This window comes from Atractosteus spatula, chromosome 20 (assembly GCF_055471065.1).
Source record: "Atractosteus spatula isolate fAtrSpa1 chromosome 20, fAtrSpa1.hap1, whole genome shotgun sequence".
Taxonomy (NCBI): Eukaryota; Metazoa; Chordata; class Actinopteri; order Semionotiformes; family Lepisosteidae; genus Atractosteus; species Atractosteus spatula.
Window position 1 is genome coordinate 2,603,546 of NC_142725.1, and position 22,018 is coordinate 2,625,563.

Below are 22,018 nucleotides of genomic sequence, written 5' to 3' on the forward strand. Positions count from 1 at the left end.
GTCAGCTCTTAGCCACACTGTGCAGAAGTTGTCAAAACGTGTTTTTCAGCATGAGATAAACGCGTTTTTCAATCTTTAGCATCCCAATGTAACTGCTGGGCTCAGAGGAGCACACTGAGTCAGCTCTTAGCCCCACTATGCAGAAGATCTCAAAACATGTTTTTCAGCCCGAGATAAACGCGTTTTTCAATCTGGAGCATCCCAATGTAACTGCTGGGCTCAGAAGAGCACACTGAGTCAGCTCTTCGCCCCACTGTGTAGAAGTTGTCAAAATGTCTTTTTCAGCCCGAGATAAATGTGTTTTTCAATCTGGTGTATCCCAATGTAACTGCTGGACTCAGAAGAGCACACTGAGTCAGCTCTTAGCCCCACTGTGTAGAAGTTGTCAAAACGTCTTTTTCAGCTCGAGATAAACGCGTTTTTCAATCTGGAGCATCCCAATGTAACTGCTGGTCTCAGAAGAGAACACTGAGTCATCTCATAGCCGCACTGTGCAGAAGTTGTCAAAACATGTTTTTCAGCCCGAGATAAATGTGTTTTTCAATCTGGTGTATCCCAATGTAACTGCTGGACTCAGAAGAGCACACTGAGTCAGCTCTTAGCCCCACTGTGTAGAAGTTGTCAAAACATCTTTTTCAGCTCGAGATAAACGCGTTTTTCAATCTGGAGCATCCCAATGTAACTGGTAGGTTCAGAAGAGCACACTGAGACAGCTCTTAGCCCCACTGTGCAGAAATTGTCAAAACGTGTTTTTCAGCCCGAAATAAACGCGTTTTTCAATCTGGAGCATCCCAATGTAACTGCTGGGCTCAGAAGAGCACACTGAGTCAGCTCTTTGCCCCACTATGCAGAAGTTGTCCAAACGTGTTTTTGAGCCCGAGATAAACGCGTTTTTCAGTCTGGAGTATCCCAATGTAACTGCTTGGCTCAGAAGAACACACTGAGTCAGCTCTTAGCCCCACTGTGCAGAAGTTCTCAAAACGTGTTTTTCAGCCCGAGATCAACGCGTTTTTCAATCTGGAGCATCCCAATGTAACTGCTGGGCTCAGAAGAGCACACTGAGTCAGCTCTTCGCCCCACTGTGTAGAAGTTGTCAAAATGTCTTTTTCAGCCCGAGATAAATGTGTTTTTCAATCTGGTGTATCCCAATGTAACTGCTGGACTCAGAAGAGCACACTGAGTCAGCTCTTCGCCCCACTGTGCAGAAGTTGTCAAAACGTGTTTTTCAGCATGAGATAAACGCGTTTTTCAATCTTTAGCATCCCAATGTAACTGCTGGGCTCAGAAGAGCACACTGATTCAGCTCTTAGCCCCACTATGCAGAAGATCTCAATACATGTTTTTCAGCCCGAGATAAACGCGTTTTTCAATCTGGAGCATCCCAATGTAACTGCTGCGCTCAGAAGAGCACACTGAGTCAGCTCTTCGCCCCACTGTGCAGAAGTTGTCAAAACGTGTCTTTCAGCCCGAGAAAAATGCGTTTTTCAATCTTTAGCATCCCAACGTAACTGCTGGGCTCAGAAGAGCACACTGATTCAGCTCTTAGCCCCACTGTGCAGAAGTTGTCAAAACGTGTTTTTCAACACGAGATAAACGCGTTTTTTAATCTGGAGCATCCCAATGTAACTGCTGGGCTCAGAAGAGCACACTGAGTCAGCTCTTAGCCCCACTGTGCAGAAGTTGTCAAAACGTGTTTTTCAACACGAGATAAACGCGTTTTTTAATCTGGAGCATCCCAATGTAACTGCTAAGTTCAGAAGAGCACACTGAGTCAGCTCTTAGCCCCACTGTGCAGAACTTCTCAAAACGTGTTTTTCAGCCCGAGATAAACGCGTTTTTCAATCTGGAGCATCCCAATGTAACTTCTGGGCTCAGAAGAGCACACTGAGTCAGCTCTTAGCCCCACTGTGAAGAAGTTGTCAAAACGTCTTTTTCAGCTCGAGATAAACGCGTTTTTCAATCTTTAGCATCCCAATGTAACTGCTGGGCTCAGAAGAGCACACTGAGTCAGCTCTTAGCCCCACTGTGCAGAAGTTCTCAAAACATGTTTTTCAGCCCGAGATAAACGCGTTTTTCAATCTGGAGCATCCCAATGTAACTGCTGCGCTCAGAAGAGCACACTGAGTCAGCTCTTCGCCGCACTGTGCAGAAGTTGTCAAAACGTGTTTTTCAGCATGAGATAAACGCGTTTTTCAATCTTTAGCATCCCAATGTAACTGCTGGGCTCAGAAGAGCACACTGAGTCAGCTCTTCGCCCCACTGTGCAGAAGTTGTCAAAACGTGTCTTTCAACACGAGATAAACGCGTTTTTTAATCTGGAGCATCCCAATGTAACTGCTGGGCTCAGAAGAGCACACTGAGTCAGCTCTTAGCCGCACTGTGCAGAAGTTGTCAAAACGTGTTTTTCAGCATGAGATAAACGCGTTTTTCAATCTTTAGCATCCCAATGTAACTGCTAGGTTCAGAATAGCACACTGAGTCAGCTCTTAGCCCCACTGTGCAGAAGTTCTCAAAACGTGTTTTTCAGCCCGAAATAAACGCGTTTTTCAATCTAGAGCATCCCAATGTAACTGCTGGGCACAGAAGAGCACACTGAGTCAGCTCTTAGCCCCACTGTGTAGAAGTTGTCAAAACGTGTCTTTCAGCCCGAGAAAAATGCGTTTTTCAATATGGAGCATCCCAAAGTAACTGCTGGGCTCAGAAGAGCACACTGAGTCAGCTCTTAGCCCCACTGTGCAGAGGTTGTCAAAACGTGTTTTTCAGCCCGAGATAAACGCGTTTTTCAATCTGGAGCATCCTAATGGATCTGCTGGTCTCAGAAGAGAACAAGGAGTCAGCTCTTAGCCGCACTGTGCAGAAGTTGTCAAAACGTGTTTTTCAGCATGAGATAAACGCGTTTTTCAATCTTTAGCATCCCAATGTAACTGCTAGGTTCAGAATAGCACACTGAGTCAGCTCTTAGCCCCACTGTGCAGAAGTTCTCAAAACGTGTTTTTCAGCCCGAAATAAACGCGTTTTTCAATCTAGAGCATCCCAATGTAACTGCTGGGCACAGAAGAGCACACTGAGTCAGCTCTTAGCCCCACTGTGTAGAAGTTGTCAAAACGTGTCTTTCAGCCCGAGAAAAATGCGTTTTTCAATATGGAGCATCCCAAAGTAACTGCTGGGCTCAGAAGAGCACACTGAGTCAGCTCTTAGCCCCACTGTGCAGAGGTTGTCAAAACGTGTTTTTCAGCCCGAGATAAACGCGTTTTTCAATCTGGAGCATCCTAATGGATCTGCTGGTCTCAGAAGAGAACAAGGAGTCAGCTCTTAGCCGCACTGTGCAGAAGTTGTCAAAACGTGTCTTTCAGCCCGAGAAAAATGCGTTTTTCAATCTGGAGCATCCCAAAGTAACTGCTGGGCTCAGAAGAGCACACTGAGTCAGCTCTTAGCCTCACTATACAGAAGATCTCAAAACATGTTTTTCAGCCCGAGATAAACACGTTTTTCAATCTGGAGCATCCCAATGTAACTGTTGCGCTCAGAAGAGCACACTGAGTCAGCTCTTCGCCCCACTGTGCAATAGTTGTCAAAACATCTTTTTCAGTCCGAGATAAATGTGTTTTTCAATCTGGTGTATCCCAGTGTAACTGCTGGGCTCAGAAGAGCACACTGAGTCAGCTCTTAGCCCCACTGTGAAGATGTTGTCAAAACGTCTTTTTCAGCCCGAGATAAACGCGTTTTTCAATCTGGAGCATCCCAATGTAGGTGCTGGGCTCAGAAGAGCACACTGAGTCAGCTCTTCACCCCACTATGCAGAAGTTGTCAAAACGTGTTTTTGAGCCCGAGAAAAACATGTTTTTCAGTCCGGAGCATCCCAATGTAACTGCTGGGCTCAGAAGAGCACACTGAGTCAGCTCTTAGCCCCACTGTGCAGAAGTTGTCAATACGTGTTTTTCAGCACGAGATAAATGCGTTTTTCAATCTTTAGCATCCCAATGTAACTGCTGGGCTCAGAAGAGCACACTGAGTCAGCTCTTAGCCCCACTGTGCAGAAGTTCTCAAAACATGTTTTTCAGCCCGAGATAAACGCGTTTTTCAATCTGGAGCATCCCAATGTAACTGTTGGGCTCAGAATAGCACACTGAGTCAGCTCTTCGCCCCACTATGCAGAAGTTGACAAAACGTGTTTTTCAGCATGAGATAAACGCGTTTTTCAATCTTTAGCATCCCAATGTAACTGCTGGGCTCAGAAGAGCACACTGAGTCAGCTCTTAGCCCCACTGTGAAGAAGTTCTCAAAACGTGTTTTTCAACCCGAGATAAACGCGGTTTTCAATCTGGAGCATCCCAATGTAACTGCTAGGTTCAGAAGAGCACACTGGACAGCTCTTAGCCCCACTGTGAAGAAGTTGTCAAAACGTCTTTTTCAGCCCGAAAAAAACGCGTTTTTCAATCTAGAGCATCCCAATGTAACTGCTGGGCTCAGAAGAGCACAATGAGTCAGCTCTTAGCCCCACTATGCAGAAGATCTCAAAACATGTTTTTCAGGTCGAGATAAACGCGTTTTTCAATCTGGAGCATCCCAATGTAACTGCTGCGCTCAGAAGAGCACACTGAGTCAGCTCTTCGCCCCACTGTGCAGAAGTTGTCAAAACGTCTTTTTCAGCCCGAGATAAATGTGTTTTTCAATCTGGTGCATCCCAATGTAACTGCTGGACTCAGAAGAGCACACTGAGTCAGCTCTTAGCCCCACTGTGCAGAAGTTGTCAAAACGTGTATTTCAGCCCGAGAAAAATGCGTTTTTCAATCTGGAGCATCCCAATGTAACTGCTAGGCTCAGAAGAGCACACTGAGTCAGCTCTTAGCCCCACAGTGCAGAAGTTGTCAAAACGTGTATTTCAGCCCGAGATAAACATGTTTTTCAGTCCGGAGCATCCCAATGTAACTGCTGGGCTCAGAAGAGCACACTGAGTCAGCTCTTAGCCCCACTGTGCAGAAGTTGTCAAAACGTGTTTTTCAGCACGAGATAAACGCGTTTTTCAATCTTTAGCATCCCAATGTAACTGCTGGGCTCAGAAGAGCACACTGAGTCAGCTCTTAGCCCCACTGTGCAGAAGTTCTCATAACATGTTTTTCAGCCCGAGATAAACGCGTTTTTCAATCTGGAGCATCCCAATGTAACTGTTGGGCTCAGAAGAGCACACTGAGTCAGCTCTTCGCCCCACTGTGCAGAAGTTGTCAAAACGTGTTTTTCAGCATGAGATAAACGCGTTTTTCAATCTTTAGCATCCCAATGTAACTGCTGGGCTCAGAAGAGCACACTGATTCAGCTCTTAGCCCCACTATGCAGAAGATCTCAATACATGTTTTTCAGCCCGAGATAAACGCGTTTTTCAATCTGGAGCATCCCAATGTAACTGCTGCGCTCAGAAGAGCACACTGAGTCAGCTCTTCGCCCCACTGTGCAGAAGTTGTCAAAACGTGTTTTTCAGCATGAGATAAACGCGTTTTTCAATCTTTAGCATCCCAATGTAACTGCTGGGCTCAGAAGAGCAGACTGATTCAGCTCTTAGCCCCACTATGCAGAAGATCTCAATACATGTTTTTCAGCCCGAGATAAACGCGTTTTTCAATCTGGAGCATCCCAATGTAACTGCTGCGCTCAGAAGAGCACACTGAGTCAGCTCTTCGCCCCACTGTGCAGAAGTTGTCAAAACGTGTTTTTCAGCATGAGATAAACGCGTTTTTCAATCTTTAGCATCCCAATGTAACTGCTAGGTTCAGAAGAGCACACTGAGTCAGCTCTTAGCCCCACTGTGCAGAGGTTGTCAAAACGTGTTTTTCAGCCCGAGATAAACGCGTTTTTCAATCTGGAGCATCCCAATGTAACTGCTGCGCTCAGAAGAGCACACTGAGTCAGCTCTTCGCCCCACTGTGCAGAAGTTGTCAAAACGTCTTTTTCAGCCCGAGATAAATGTGTTTTTCAATCTGGTGCATCCCAAAGTAACTGCTGGGCTCAGAAGAACACACTGAGACAGCTCTTAGCCCCACTGTGCAGAAGTTGTAAAAACGGGTTTTTCAGGCCGAGATAAACGCGTTTTTCAATCTGGAGCATCCCAATGTAACTTCTGGGCTCAGAAGAGCACACTGAGTCAGCTCTTAGCCCCACTGTGAAGAAGTTGTCAAAACGTCTTTTTCAGCCCGAGATAAACATGTTTTTCAGTCCGGAGCATCCCAATGTAACTGCTGGGCTCAGAAGAGCACACTGAGTCAGCTCTTAGCCCCACTGTGCAGAAGTTGTAAAAACGGGTTTTTCAGGCCGAGATAAACGCGTTTTTCAATCTGGAGCATCCCAATGTAACTTCTGGGCTCAGAAGAGCACACTGAGTCAGCTCTTAGCCCCACTGTGCAGAAGTTGTCAAAACGTGTTTTTCAGCACGAGATAAACGCGTTTTTCAATCTTTAGCATCCCAATGTAACTGTTGGGCTCAGAAGAGCACACTGAGTCAGCTCTTCGCCCCACTGTGCAGAAGTTGTCAAAAGGTGTTTTTCAGCATGAGATAAACGCGTTTTTCAATCTTTAGCATCCCAATGTAACTGCTGGGCTCAGAAGAGCACACTGAGTCAGCTCTTAGCCCCACTATGCAGAAGATCTCAAAACATGTTTTTCAGCCCGAGATGAACGCGTTTTTCAATCTGGAGCATCCCAATGTAACTGCTGCGCTCAGAAGAGCACACTGAGTCAGCTCTTCGCCCCACTGTGCAGAAGTTGTCAAAACGTGTTTTTCAGCCCCAAATAAACGCGTTTTTCAATCTGGAGCATCCCAATGTAACTGCTGGGCTCAGAAGAGCACACTGAGTAAGCTCTTTACCCCACTATGCAGATGTTGTCCAAACGTGTTTTTGAGCCCGAGATAAACGCGTTTTTCAATCTAGAGCATCCCAATGTAACTGCTGGGCTCAGAAGAGCACACTGAGTCAGCTCTTAGCCCCACTGTGAAGAAGTTGTCAAAACGTGTTTTTCAGCCCGAGATAAACGCGTTTTTCAATCTGGAGCATCCTAATGGATCTGCTGGTCTCAGAAGAGAACACTGAGTCAGCTCTTAGCCGCACTGTGCAGAAATTGACAAAACGTGTTTTTCAGCATGAGATAAACGCGTTTTTCAATCTTTAGCATCCCAATGTAACTGCTGGGCTCAGAAGAGCACACTGAGTCAGCTCTTAGCCCTACTGTGCAAAAGTTGTCAAAACGTGTTTTTCAGCCCCAAATAAACGCGTTTTTCAATCTGGAGCATCCCAATGTAACTGCTGGGCTCAGAAGAGCACACTGAGTCAGCTCTTAGCCCCACTGTGAAGAACATGTCAAAACGTCTTTTTCAGCCCGAAATAAACGCGTTTTTCAATCTAGAGCATCCCAATGTAACTGCTAGGCTCAGAAGAACACACTGAGACAGCTCTTAGCCCCACTGTGAAGAAGTTGTCAAAACGTCTTTTTCAGCCCGAGATAAACATGTTTTTCAGTCCGGAGCATCCCAATGTAACTGCTGGGCTCAGAAGAGCACACTGAGTCAGCTCTTAGCCCCACTGTGCAGAAGTTTTCAAAACATGTTTTTCAGCCCGAGATAAACGCGTTTTTCAATCTGGAGCATCCCAATGTAACTGTTGGGCTCAGAAGAGCACACTGAGTCAGCTCTTCGCCCCACTGTGCAGAAGTTGTCAAAACGTGTTTTTCAGCATGAGATAAACGCGTTTTTCAATCTTTAGCATCCCAATGTAACTGCTGGGCTCAGAAGAGCACACTGAGTCAGCTCTTAGCCCCACTATGCAGAAGATCTCAATACATGTTTTTCAGCCCGAGATAAACGCGTTTTTCAATCTGGAGCATCCCAATGTAACTGCTGCGCTCAGAAGAGCACACTGAGTCAGCTCTTCGCCCCACTGTGCAGAAGTTGTCAAAACGTGTCTTTCAGCCCGAGAAAAATGCGTTTTTCAATCTTTAGCATCCCAATGTAACTGCTGGGCTCAGAAGAGCACACTGATTCAGCTCTTAGCCCCACTGTGCAGAAGTTGTCAAAATGTGTTTTTCAACACGAGATAAACGCGTTTTTTAATCTGGAGCATCCCAATGTAACTGCTGGGCTCAGAAGAGCACACTGAGTCAGCTCTTAGCCGCACTGTGCAGAAGTTGTCAAAACGTGTTTTTCAGCATGAGATAAACGCGTTTTTCAATCTTTAGCACCCAATGTAACTGCTAGGTTCAGAAGAGCACACTGAGTCAGCTCTTAGCCCCACTGTGCAGAAGTTCTCAAAACGTGTTTTTCAGCCCGAAATAAACGCGTTTTTCAATCTAGAGCATCCCAATGTAACTGCTGGGCTCAGAAGAGCACACTGAGTCAGCTCTTAGCCCCACTGTGTAGAAGTTGTCAAAACGTGTCTTTCAGCCCGAGAAAAATGCGTTTTTCAATCTGGAGCATCCCAAAGTAACTGCTGGGCTCAGAAGAGCACACTGAGTCAGCTCTTAGCCCCACTGTGCAGAGCTTGTCAAAACGTGTTTTTCAGCCCGAGATAAACGCGTTTTTCAATCTGGAGCATCCTAATGGATCTGCTGGTCTCAGAAGAGAACAAGGAGTCAGCTCTTAGCCGCACTGTGCAGAAGTTGTCAAAACGTGTCTTTCAGCCCGAGAAAAATGCGTTTTTCAATCTGGAGCATCCCAAAGTAACTGCTGGGCTCAGAAGAGCACACTGAGTCAGCTCTTAGCCCCACTATAAAGAAGATCTCAAAACATGTTTTTCAGCCCGAGATAAACACGTTTTTCAATCTGGAGCATCCCAATGTAACTGTTGCGCTCAGAAGAGCACACTGAGTCAGCTCTTCGCCCCACTGTGCAATAGTTGTCAAAACATCTTTTTCAGTCCGAGATAAATGTGTTTTTCAATCTGGTGTATCCCAGTGTAACTGCTGGACTCAGAAGAGCACACTGAGTCAGCTCTTAGCCCCACTGTGTAGAAGTTGTCAAAACATCTTTTTCAGCTCGAGATAAACGCGTTTTTCAATCTTTTGCATCCCAATGTAACTGCTGGGCTCAGAAGAGCACACTGAGTCAGCTCTTAGCCCCACTGTGAAGTTGTTGTCAAAACGTTTTTTTCAGCCTGAGATAAACGCGTTTTTCAATCTGGAGCATCCCAATGTAGGTGCTGGGCTCAGAAGAGCACACTGAGTCAGCTCTTCACCCCACTATGCAGAAGTTGTCAAAACGTGTTTTTGAGCCCGAGAAAAACATGTTTTTCAGTCCGGAGCATCCCAATGTAACTGCTCGGCTCAGAAGAGCACACTGAGTCAGCTCTTAGTCCAACTGTGCAGAAGTTGTCATTACGTGTTTTTCAGCACGAGATAAATGCGTTTTTCAATCTTTAGCATCCCAATGTAACTGCTGGGCTCAGAAGAGCACACTGAGTCAGCTCTTAGCCCCACTGTGCAGAAGTTCTCAAAACATGTTTTTCAGCCCGAGATAAACGCGTTTTTCAATCTGGAGCATCCCAATGTAACTGTTGGGCTCAGAAGAGCACACTGAGTCAGCTCTTCGCCCCACTATGCAGAAGTTGACAAAACGTGTTTTTCAGCATGAGATAAACGCGTTTTTCAATCTTTAGCATCCCAATGTAACTGCTGGGCTCAGAAGAGCACACTGAGTCAGCTCTTAGCCCCACTGTGAAGAAGTTCTCAAAACGTGTTTTTCAACCCGAGATAAACGCGGTTTTCAATCTGCAGCATCCCAATGTAACTGCTAGGTTCAGAAGAGCACACTGAGACAGCTCTTTGCCCCACTATGCAGAAGTTGTCCAAACATGTTTTTGAGCCCGAGATTAACGCGTTTTTCAGTCTGGAGTATCCCAATGTAACTGCTGGGCACAGAAGAGCACACTGAGTCAGCTCTTAGCCGCACTGTGCAGAAGTTCTCAAAACGTGTTTTTCAGCCCGAGATCAACGCGTTTTTCAATCTAGAGCATCCCAATGTAACTGCTGGGCTCAGAAGAGCACACTGAGTCAGCTCTTAGCCCCACTGTGAAGAAGTTGTCAAAATGTGTTTTCAGCCCCAGATAAACGCGTTTTTCAATCTGGAGCATCCTAATGGAACTGCTGGTCTCAGAAGAGAACACTGAGTCAGCTCTTAGCCCCACTGTGCAGAAGTTGTCAAAACGTGTTTTTCAGCATGAGATAAACGCGTTTTTCAATCTTTAGCATCCCAATGTAACTGCTGGGCTCAGAAGAGCACACTGAGTCAGCTCTTCGCCCCACTGTGCAGAAGTTGTCAAAACGTCTTTTTCAGCCCGAGATAAATGTGTTTTTCAATTCTGGTGCATCCCAATGTAACTGTTGGACTCAGAAGAGCACACTGAGTCAGCTCTTAGCCCCAATGTGTAGAAGTTGTCAAAACGTGTCTTTCAGCCCGAGAAAAATGCGTTTTTCAATCTGGAACATCCCAAAGTAAATGCTGGGCTCAGAAGAGCACACTGAGTCAGCTCTTAGCCCCACTGTGAAGAAGTTGTCAAAACGTCCTTTTCAGCTCGAGATAAACGCATTTTTCAATCTGGAGCATCCCAATGTAACTTCTGGGTTCAGAAGAGCACACTGAGTCAGCTCTTAGCCCCACTGTGAAGAAGTTGTCAAAACGTCTTTTTCAGCCCGAGATAAACGCGTTTTTCAATCTGGAGCATCCCAATGTAGCTGCTGGGCTCAGAAGAGCACACTGAGTCAGCTCTTAGTCCCACTGTGAAGAAGTTCTCAAAACGTGTTTTTCAACCCGAGATAAACGAGTTTTTCAATCTGGAGCATCCCAATGTAACTGCTGGGCTCAGAAGAGCACACTGAGTCAGCTCTTAGCCCCACTGTGAAGAAGTTGTCAAAACGTCTTTTCCAGCCCGAAATAAACGCGTTTTTCAATCTAGAGCATCCCAATGTAACTGCTGGGCTCAGAAGAGCACACTGAGTCAGCTCTTAGCCCCACTGTGAAGAAGTTCTCAAAACGTGTTTTTCAACCCGAGATAAACGCGTTTTTCAATCTGGAGCATCCCAATGTAACTGCTAGGTTCAGAAGAGCACACTGAGTCAGCTCTTAGCCCCACTGTGAAGATGTTGTCAAAATGTCTTTTTCAGCCCGAGATAAACACGTTTTTCAATCTGGAGCATCCTAATGGAACTGCTGGTCTCAGAAGAGAACACTGAGTCAGCTCTTAGCCACACTGTGCAGAAGTTGTCAAAACGTGTTTTTCAGCATGAGATAAACGCGTTTTTCAATCTTTAGCATCCCAATGTAACTGCTGGGCTCAGAGGAGCACACTGAGTCAGCTCTTAGCCCCACTATGCAGAAGATCTCAAAACATGTTTTTCAGCCCGAGATAAACGCGTTTTTCAATCTGGAGCATCCCAATGTAACTGCTGGGCTCAGAAGAGCACACTGAGTCAGCTCTTCGCCCCACTGTGTAGAAGTTGTCAAAATGTCTTTTTCAGCCCGAGATAAATGTGTTTTTCAATCTGGTGTATCCCAATGTAACTGCTGGACTCAGAAGAGCACACTGAGTCAGCTCTTAGCCCCACTGTGTAGAAGTTGTCAAAACGTCTTTTTCAGCTCGAGATAAACGCGTTTTTCAATCTGGAGCATCCCAATGTAACTGCTGGTCTCAGAAGAGAACACTGAGTCATCTCATAGCCGCACTGTGCAGAAGTTGTCAAAACATGTTTTTCAGCCCGAGATAAATGTGTTTTTCAATCTGGTGTATCCCAATGTAACTGCTGGACTCAGAAGAGCACACTGAGTCAGCTCTTAGCCCCACTGTGTAGAAGTTGTCAAAACATCTTTTTCAGCTCGAGATAAACGCGTTTTTCAATCTGGAGCATCCCAATGTAACTGGTAGGTTCAGAAGAGCACACTGAGACAGCTCTTAGCCCCACTGTGCAGAAATTGTCAAAACGTGTTTTTCAGCCCGAAATAAACGCGTTTTTCAATCTGGAGCATCCCAATGTAACTGCTGGGCTCAGAAGAGCACACTGAGTCAGCTCTTTGCCCCACTATGCAGAAGTTGTCCAAACGTGTTTTTGAGCCCGAGATAAACGCGTTTTTCAGTCTGGAGTATCCCAATGTAACTGCTTGGCTCAGAAGAACACACTGAGTCAGCTCTTAGCCCCACTGTGCAGAAGTTCTCAAAACGTGTTTTTCAGCCCGAGATCAACGCGTTTTTCAATCTGGAGCATCCCAATGTAACTGCTGGGCTCAGAAGAGCACACTGAGTCAGCTCTTCGCCCCACTGTGTAGAAGTTGTCAAAATGTCTTTTTCAGCCCGAGATAAATGTGTTTTTCAATCTGGTGTATCCCAATGTAACTGCTGGACTCAGAAGAGCACACTGAGTCAGCTCTTAGCCCCACTGTGTAGAAGTTGTCAAAACGTCTTTTTCAGCTCGAGATAAACGCGTTTTTCAATCTGGAGCATCCCAATGTAACTGCTAGGTTCAGAAGAGCACACTGAGACAGCTCTTAGCCCCACTGTGCAGAAGTTGTCAAAACGTGTTTTTCAGCCCGAAATAAACGTGTTTTTCAATCTGGAGCATCCCAATGTAACTGCTGGGCTCAGAAGAGCACACTGAGTCAGCTCTTTGCCCCACTATGCAGAAGTTGTCCAAACGTGTTTTTGAGCCCGAGATAAACGCGTTTTTCAGTCTGGAGTATCCCAATGTAACTGCTGGGCACAGAAGAGCACACTGAGTCAGCTCTTAGCCCCACTGTGCAGAAGTTCTCAAAACGTGTTTTTCAGCCCGAGATCAACGCGTTTTTCAATCTGGAACATCCCAATGTAACTGCTGGGCTCAGAAGAGCACACTAAGTCAGCTCTTAGCCCCACTGTGAAGAAGTTGTCAAAACGTCTTTTTCAGCCCGAAATAAACGCGTTTTTCAATCTAGAGCATCCCAATGTAACTGCTGGGCTCAGAAGAGCACACTGAGTCAGCTCTTAGCCCCACTGTGCAGAAGTTGTCAAAACGTGTTTTTCAGCATGAGATAAACGCGTTTTTCAATCTATAGCATCCCAATGTAACTGCTGGGCTCAGAAGAGCATACTGAGTCAGCTCTTCGCCCCACTGTGCAGAAGTTGTCAAAACGTCTTTTTCAGCCCGAGATAAATGTGTTTTTCAATCTGGTGCATCCCAATGTAACTGCTGGACTCAGAAGAGCACACTGAGTCAGCTCTGAGCCCCACTGTGTAGGAGTTGTCAAAACGTATCTTTCAGCCCGAGAAAAATGCGTTTTTCAATCTGGAACATCCCAAAGTAAATGCTGGGCTCAGAAGAGCACACTGAGTCAGCTCTTAGCCCCACTGTGAAGAAGTTGTCAAAACGTCCTTTTCAGCTCGAGATAAATGTGTTTTTCAATCTGGTGCATCCCAATGTAACTGCTGGACTCTGAAGAGCACACTGAGTCAGCTCTTAGCCCCACTGTGTAGAAGTTGTCAAAACGTGTCTTTCAGCCCGAGAAAAATGCGTTTTTCAATCTGGAACATCCGAAAGTAAATGCTGGGCTCAGAAGAGCACACTGAGTCAGCTCTTAGCCCCACTGTGAAGAAGTTGTCAAAACGTCCTTTTCAGCTCGAGATAAACGCGTTTTTCAATCTGGAGCATCCCAATGTAACTTCTGGGCTCAGAAGAGCACACTGAGTCAGCTCTTAGCCCCACTGTGAAGAAGTTTCAAAACGTCTTTTTCAGCCCGAAATAAACGCGTTTTTCAATCTGGAGCATCCTAATGGAACTGCTGGTCTCAGAAGAGAACACTGAGTCAGCTCTTAGCCGCAGTGTGCAGAAGTTGTCAAAACGTGTTTTTCAGCATGAGATAAACGCGTTTTTCAATCTTTAGCATCCCAATGTAACTGCTGGGCTCAGAGGAGCACACTGAGTCAGCTCTTAGCCCCACTATGCAGAAGATCTCAAAACATGTTTTTCAGCCCGAGATAAACGCGTTTTTCAATCTGGAGCATCCCAATGTAACTGCTGGTCTCAGAAGAGAACACTGAGTCATCTCATAGCCGCACTGTGTAGAAGTTGTCAAAACATCTTTTTCAGCTCGAGATAAACGCGTTTTTCAATCTGGAGCATCCCAATGTAACTGGTAGGTTCAGAAGAGCACACTGAGACAGCTCTTAGCCCCACTGTGCAGAAATTGTCAAAACGTGTTTTTCAGCCCGAAATAAACGCGTTTTTCAATCTGGAGCATCCCAATGTAACTGCTGGGCTCAGAAGAGCACACTGAGTCAGCTCTTTGCCCCACTATGCAGAAGTTGTCCAAACGTGTTTTTGAGCCCGAGATAAACGCGTTTTTCAGTCTGGAGTATCCCAATGTAACTGCTGGGCTCAGAAGAACACACTGAGTCAGCTCTTAGCCCCACTGTGCAGAAGTTCTCAAAACGTGTTTTTCAGCCCGAGATCAACGCGTTTTTCAATCTGGAACATCCCAATGTAACTGCTGGGCTCAGAAGAGCACACTAAGTCAGCTCTTAGCCCCACTGTGAAGAAGTTGTCAAAACGTCTTTTTCAGCCCGAAATAAACGCGTTTTACAATCTAGAGCATCCCAATGTAACTGCTGGGCTCAGAAGAACACACTGAGTCAGCTCTTAGCCCCACTGTGCAGAAGTTGTCAAAACGTGTTTTTCAGCATGAGATAAACGCGTTTTTCAATCTTTAGCATCCCAATGTAACTGCTGGGCTCAGAAGAGCATACTGAGTCAGCTCTTCGCCCCACTGTGCAGAAGTTGTCAAAACGTCTTTTTCAGCCCGAGATAAATGTGTTTTTCAATCTGGTGCATCCCAATGTAACTGCTGGACTCAGAAGAGCACACTGAGTCAGCTCTTAGCCCCACTGTGAAGAAGTTGTCAAAACGTGTCTTTCAGCCCGAGAAAAATGCGTTTTTCAATCTGGAACATCCCAAAGTAAATGCTGGGCTCAGAAGAGCACACTGAGTCAGCTCTTAGCCCCACTGTGAAGAAGTTGTCAAAACGTCCTTTTCAGCTCGAGATAAACGCGTTTTTCAATCTGGAGCATCCCAATGTAACTTCTGGGCTCAGAAGAGCACACTGAGTCAGCTCTTAGCCCCACTGTGTAGAAGTTGTCAAAACGTCTTTTTCAGCCCGAGATAAACGCATTTTTCAATCTGGAGCATCCCAATGTAGCTGCTGGGCTCAGTAGAGCACACTGAGTCAGCTCTTAGCCCCACTGTGCAGAAGTTCTCAAAACGTGTTTTTCAGCCCGAGATCAACGCGTTTTTCAATCTGGAACATCCCAATGTAACTGATGGGCTCAGAAGAGCACACTAAGTCAGCTCTTAGCCCCACTGTGAAGAAGTTGTCAAAGCGTCTTTTTCAGCCCGAGATAAATGTGTTTTTCAATCTGGTGCATCCCAATGTAACTGCTGGACTCAGAAGAGCACACTGAGTCAGCTCTTAGCCCCACTGTGTAGAAGTTGTCAAAACGTGTCTTTCAGCTCGAGATAAACGCGTTTTTCAATCTGGAGCATCCCAATGTAACTTCTGGGCTCAGAAGAGCACACTGAGTCAGCTCTTAGCCCCACTGTGAAGAAGTTGTCAAAACGTCTTTTTCAGCCCGAAATAAACGCGTTTTTCAATCTGGAGCATCCTAATGGAACTGCTGGTCTCAGAAGAGAACACTGAGTCAGCTCTTAGCCGCAGTGTGCAGAAGTTGTCAAAACGTGTTTTTCAGCATGAGATAAACGCGTTTTTCAATCTTTAGCATCCCAATGTAACTGCTGGGCTCAGAGGAGCACACTGAGTCAGCTCTTAGCCCCACTATGCAGAAGATCTCAAAACATGTTTTTCAGCCCGAGATAAACGCGTTTTTCAATCTGGAGCATCCCAATGTAACTGCTGGTCTCAGAAGAGAACACTGAGTCAGCTCTTAGCCGCACTGTGCAGAAGTTGTCAAAACATGTTTTTCAGCCCGAGATAAATGTGTTTTTCAATCTGGTGTATCCCAATGTAACTGCTGGACTCAGAAGAGCACACTGAGTCAGCTCTTAGCCCCACTGTGTAGAAGTTGTCAAAACATCTTTTTCAGCTCGAGATAAACGCGTTTTTCAATCTAGAGCATCCCAATGTAACTGCTGGGCTCAGAAGAGCACACTGAGTCAGCTCTTAGCCCCACTGTGCAGAAGTTGTCAAAACGTGTTTTTCAGCATGAGATAAACGCGTTTTTCAATCTTTAGCATCCCAATGTAACTGCTGGGATCAGATGAGCACACTGAGTCAGCTCTTCGCCCCACTGTGCAGAAGTTGTCAAAACGTCTTTTTCAGACCTAGATAAATGTGTTTTTCAATCTGGTGCATCCCAATGTAACTGCTGGACTCAGAAGAGCACACTGAGTCAGCTCTTAGCCCCACTGTGAAGAAGTTGTCAAAACGTCTTTTTCAGCCCGAGATAAACGCGTTTTTCAATCTGGAGCATCCCAATGTAGCTGCTGGGCTCAGAAGAGCACACTGAGTCAGATCTTAGCCCCACTGTGCAGAAGTTCTCAAAACATGTTTTTCAGCCCGAGATAAACGCGTTTTTCAATCTGAAGCATCCCAATGTAACTGTTGGGCTCAGAAGAGCACACTGAGTCAGCTCATCGCCCCACTATGCAGAAGTTGACAAAACGTGTTTTTCAGCATGAGATAAACGCGTTTTTCAATCTTTTGCATCCCAATGTAACTGCTGGGCTTAGAAGAGCACACTGAGTCAGATCTTAGCCCCACTGTGCAGAAGTTCTCAAAACATGTTTTTCACCCGAGATAAACGCGTTTTTCAATCTGGAGCATCCCAATGTAACTGCTGGGCTCAGAAGAGCACACTGAATCAGCTCTTCGCCCCACTGTGAAGATGTTGTCAAAACGTCTTTTTCAGCCCGAAATAAACGCGTTTTTCAATCTGGAGCATCCTAATGGAACTGCTGGTCTCAGAAGAGAACACTGAGTCAGCTCTTAGCCGCACTGTGCAGAAGTTGTCAAAACGTGTTTTTCAGCATGAGATAAACGCGTTTTTCAATCTTTAGCATCCCAATGTAACTGCTGGGCTCAGAGGAGCACACTGAGTCAGCTCTTCGCCCCACTGTGCAGAAGTTGTCAAAACGTCTTTTTCAGCCCGAGATAAATGTGTTTTTCAATCTGGAACATCCCAAAGTAAATGCTGGGCTCAGAAGAGCACACTGAGTCAGCTCTTAGCCCCACTGTGAAGAAGTTGTCAAAATGTCCTTTTCAGCTCGAGATAAACGCGTTTTTCAATCTGGAGCATCCCAATGTAACTGTTGGGCTCAGAAGAGCACACTGAGTCAGCTCATCGCCCCACTATGCAGAAGTTGACAAAACGTGTTTTTCAGCATGAGATAAACGCGTTATTCAATCTTTTGCATCCCAATGTAACTGCTGGGCTCAGAAGAGCACACTGAGTCAGCTCTTAGCCCCACTGTGAAGAAGTTCTCAAAACGTGTTTTTCAACCCGAGATAAACGCGTTTTTCAATCTTTTGCATCCCAATGTAACTGCTGGGCTCAGAAGAGCACACTGAGTCAGCTCTTAGCCCCACTGTGCAGAAGTTGTCAAAACGTGTTTTTCAGCCCGAAATAAACGCGTTTTTCAATCTGGAGCATCGCAATGTAACTGCTGGGCTCAGAAGAGCACACTGAGTCAGCTCTTTGCCCCACTATGCAGAAGTTGTCCTAACGTGTTTTTGAGCCCGAGATTAACGCGATTTTCAGTCTGGAGTATCCCAATGTAACTGCTGGGCACAGAAGAGCACACTGAGTCAGCTCTTAGCCCCACTGTGCAGAAGTTCTCAAAACGTGTTTTTCAGACCGAGATCAACGCGTTTTTCAATCTTTTGCATCCCAATGTAACTGCTGGGCTCAGAAGAGCACACTGAGTCAGCTCTTAGCCCCACTGTGCAGAAGTTGTCAAAACGTGTTTTACAGCCTGAAATAAACGCGTTTTTCAATCTGGAGCATCGCAATGTAACTGCTGGGCTCAGAAGAGCACACTGAGTCAGCTCTTTGCCCCACTATGCAGAAGTTGTCCAAACGTGTTTTTGAGCCCGAGATCAACGCGTTTTTCAATCTAGAGCATCCCAATGTGACTGCTGGGCTCAGAAGAGCACACTGAGTCAGCTCTTAGCCCCACTGTGAAGAAGTTGTCAAAATGTGTTTTCAGCCCCAGATAAACGCGTTTTTCAATCTGGAACATCCTAATGGAACTGCTGGTCTCAGAAGAGAACACTGAGTCAGCTCTTAGCCCCACTGTGCAGAAGTTGTCAAAACGTGTTTTTCAACATGAGATAAACACGTTTTTCAATCTTTAGCATCCCAATGTAACTGCTGGGCTCAGAAGAGCACACTGAGTCAGCTCTTCGCCCCACTGTGCAGAAGTTGTCAAAACGTCTTTTTCAGCCCGAGATAAATGTGTTTTTCAATCTCGTGCATCCCAATGTAACTGCTGGACTCAGAAGAGCGCACTGAGTCAGCTCTTAGCCCCACTGTGTAGAAGTTGTCAAAACGTGTCTTTCAGCCCGAGAAAAATGCGTTTTTCAATCTGGAACATCCCAAAGTAAATGCTGGGCTCAGAAGAGCACACTGAGTCAGCTCTTAGCCCCACTGTGAAGAAGTTGTCAAAACGTCCTTTTCAGCCCGAGATAAACGCGTTTTTCAATCTGGAGCATCCCAATGTAACTGTTGGGCTCAGAAGAGCACACTGAGTCAGCTCATCGCCCCACTATGCAGAAGTTGACAAAACGTGTTTTTCAGCATGAGATAAACACGTTTTTCAATCTTTTGCATCCCAATGTAACTGCTGGGCTTAGAAGAGCACACTGAGTCAGCTCTTAGCCCCACTGTGAAGAAGTTCTCAAAACGTGTTTTTCAACCCGAGATAAACGCGTTTTTCAATCTGGAGCATCCCAATGTAACTGCTGAGCTCAGAAGAGCACACTGAGTCAGCTCTTAGCCCCACTGTGAAGAAGTTGTCAAAACGTCTTTTTCAGCCCGAAATAAACGCGTTTTTCAATCTGGAGCATCCCAATGTAACTGCTAGGTTCAGAAGAGCACACTGAGACAGCTCTTAGCCCCACTGTGCAGAAGTTCTCAAAACGTGTTTTTCAGACCGAGATCAACGCGTTTTTCAATCTGGAGCATCCCAATGTAACTGCTGGGCTCAGAAGAGCAGACTGAGTCAGCTCTTAGCCCCACTGTGAAGAAGATGTCAAAACGTCTTTTTCGGCCTGAAATAAACGCGTTTTTCAATCTAGAGCATCCCAATGTGACTGCTGGGCTCAGAAGAGCACACTGAGTCAGCTCTTAGCCCCACAGTGAAGAAGTTGTCAAAATGTGTTTTCAGCCCCAGATAAACACGTTTTTCAATCTGGAGCATCCTAATGGAACTGCTGGTCTCAGAAGAGAACACTGAGTCAGCTCTTAGCCCCACTGTGCAGAAGTTGTCAAAACGTGTTTTTCAGCATGAGATAAACGCGTTTTTCAATCTTTAGCATCCCAATGTAACTGCTGAGCTCAGAAGAGCATACTGAGTCAGCTCTTCGCCCCACTGTGCAGAAGTTGTCAAAACGACTTTTTCAGCCCGAGATAAATGTGTTTTTCATTCTGGTGCATCCCAATGTAACTGCTGGACTCAGAAGAGCACACTGAGTCAGCTCTTAGCCCCACTGTGTAGAAGTTGTCAAAACTTATCTTTCAGCCCGAGAAAAATGCGTTTTTCAATCTGGAACATCCCAAAGTAAATGCTGGGCTCAGAAGAGCACACTGAGTCAGCTCTTAGCCCCACTGTGAAGAAGTTGTCAAAACGTCTTTTTCAGCCCGAGATAAACGCGTTTTTCAATCTGGAGCATCCCAATTTAGCTGCTGGGCTCAGAAGAGCACACTGAGTCAGAACTTCGCCCCACTATGCAGAAGTTGTCCAAACGTGTTTTTGAGCCCGAGATAAACATGTTTTTAAGTCCGGAGCATCCCAATGTAACTGCTGGGCTCAGAAGAGCACACTGAGTCAGCTCTTAGCCCCACTGTGAAGAAGTTGTCAAAACGTCTTTTTCAGCACGAAATAAACGCGTTTTTCAATCTAGAGCATCCCAATGTGACTGCTGGGCTCAGAAGAGCACACTGAGTCAGCTCTTAGCCCCACTGTTAAGAAGTTGTCAAAATGTGTTTTCAGCCCCAGATAAACGCGTTTTTCAATCTGGAGCATCCTAATGGAACTGCTGGTCTCAGAAGAGACACTGAGTCAGCTCTTAGCCGCACTGTGCAGAAGTTGTCAAAACGTGTTTTTCAGCATGAGATAAACGCGTTTTTCAATCTTTAGCATCCCAATGTAACTGCTGGGCTCAGAGGAGCACACTGAGTCAGCTTTCAGCCCCACTATGCAGAAGATCTCAAAACATGTTTTTCAGCCCGAGATAAACGCGTTTTTCAATCTGGAGCATCCCAATGTAACTGCTGCACTCAGAAGAGCACACTGAGTCAGCTCTTCGCCCCACTGTGCAGAAGTTGTCAAAACGTCTTTTTCAGCCCGAGATAAATGTGTTTTTCAATCTGGTGTATCCCAATGTAACTGCTGGACTCAGAAGAGCACACTGAGTCAGCTCTTAGCCCCACTGTGTAGAAGTTGTCTAAACGTCTTTTTCAGCCCGAGATATACGCGTTTTTCAATCTGGAGCATCCCAATGTAACTGCTAGGTTCAGAAGAGCACACTGAGACAGCTCTTAGCCCCACTGTGCAGAAGTTGTCAAAACGTGTTTTTCAGCCTGAAATTAACGCGTTTTTCAATCTGGAGCATCCCAATGTAACTGCTGGGCTCAGAAGAGCACACTGAGTCAGCTCTTAGCCCCACTGTGAAGAAGTTGTCAAAACGTCTTTTTCAGCCCGAAATAAACGCGTTTTTCAATCTAGAGCATCCCAATGTAACTGCTGGGCTCAGAAGAGCACACTGAGTCAGCTCTTTGCCCCACTATGCAGAAGTTGTCCAAACGTCTTTTTCAGCCCGAAATAAACGCGTTTTTCAATCTAGAGCATCCCAATGTAACTGTTGGGCTCAGAAGGGCACACTGAGTCAGCTCTTTGCCCCACTATGCAGAAGTTGTCCAAACGTGTTTTTGAGCCCGAGATAAACGCGTTTTTCAGTCTGGAGTATCCCAATGTAACTGCTGGGCTCAGAAGAGCACACTGAGTCAGCTCTTAGCCCCACTGTGCAGAAGTTCTCAAAACGTGTTTTTCAGCCCGAGATCAACGCGTTTTTCAATCTGGAGCATCCCAATGTAACTGCTGGGCTCCGAAGAGCACACTGAGTCAGCTCTTAGCCCCACTGTGAAGAAGTTGTCAAAACGTCTTTTTCAGCCCGAGATCAACGCGTTTTTCAATCTGGAGCATCCCAATGTAACTGCTGGGCTCCGAAGAGCACACTGAGTCAGCTCTTAGCCCCACTGTGAAGAAGTTGTCAAAACGTCTTTTTCAGCCCGAAATAAACGCGTTTTTCAATCTAGAGCATCCCAATGTAACTGCTGGGCTCAGAAGAGAACACTGAGTCAGCTCTTAGCCCCACTGTGAAGAAGTTCTCAAAACGTGTTTTTCAACCCGAGATAAACGCGTTTTTCAATCTGGAGCATCCCAATGTAACTGCTAGGTTCAGAAGAGCACACTGAGTCAGCTCTTAGCCCCACTGTGCAGAAGTTGTCAAAACGTGTTTTTCAGCCCGAGATAAACGCGTTTTTCAATCTGGAGCATCCTAATGGAACTGCTGGTCTCAGAAGAGAACACTGAGTCAGCTCTTAGCCGCACTGTGCAGAAGTTGTCAAAACGTGTTTTTCAGCATGAGACAAACGCGTTTTTCAATCTTTAGCATCCCAATGTAACTGCTGGGCTCAGAGGAGCACACTGAGTCAGCTCTTAGCCCCACTATGCAGAAGATCTCAAAACATGTTTTTCAGCCCGAGATAAACGCGTTTTTCAATCTGGA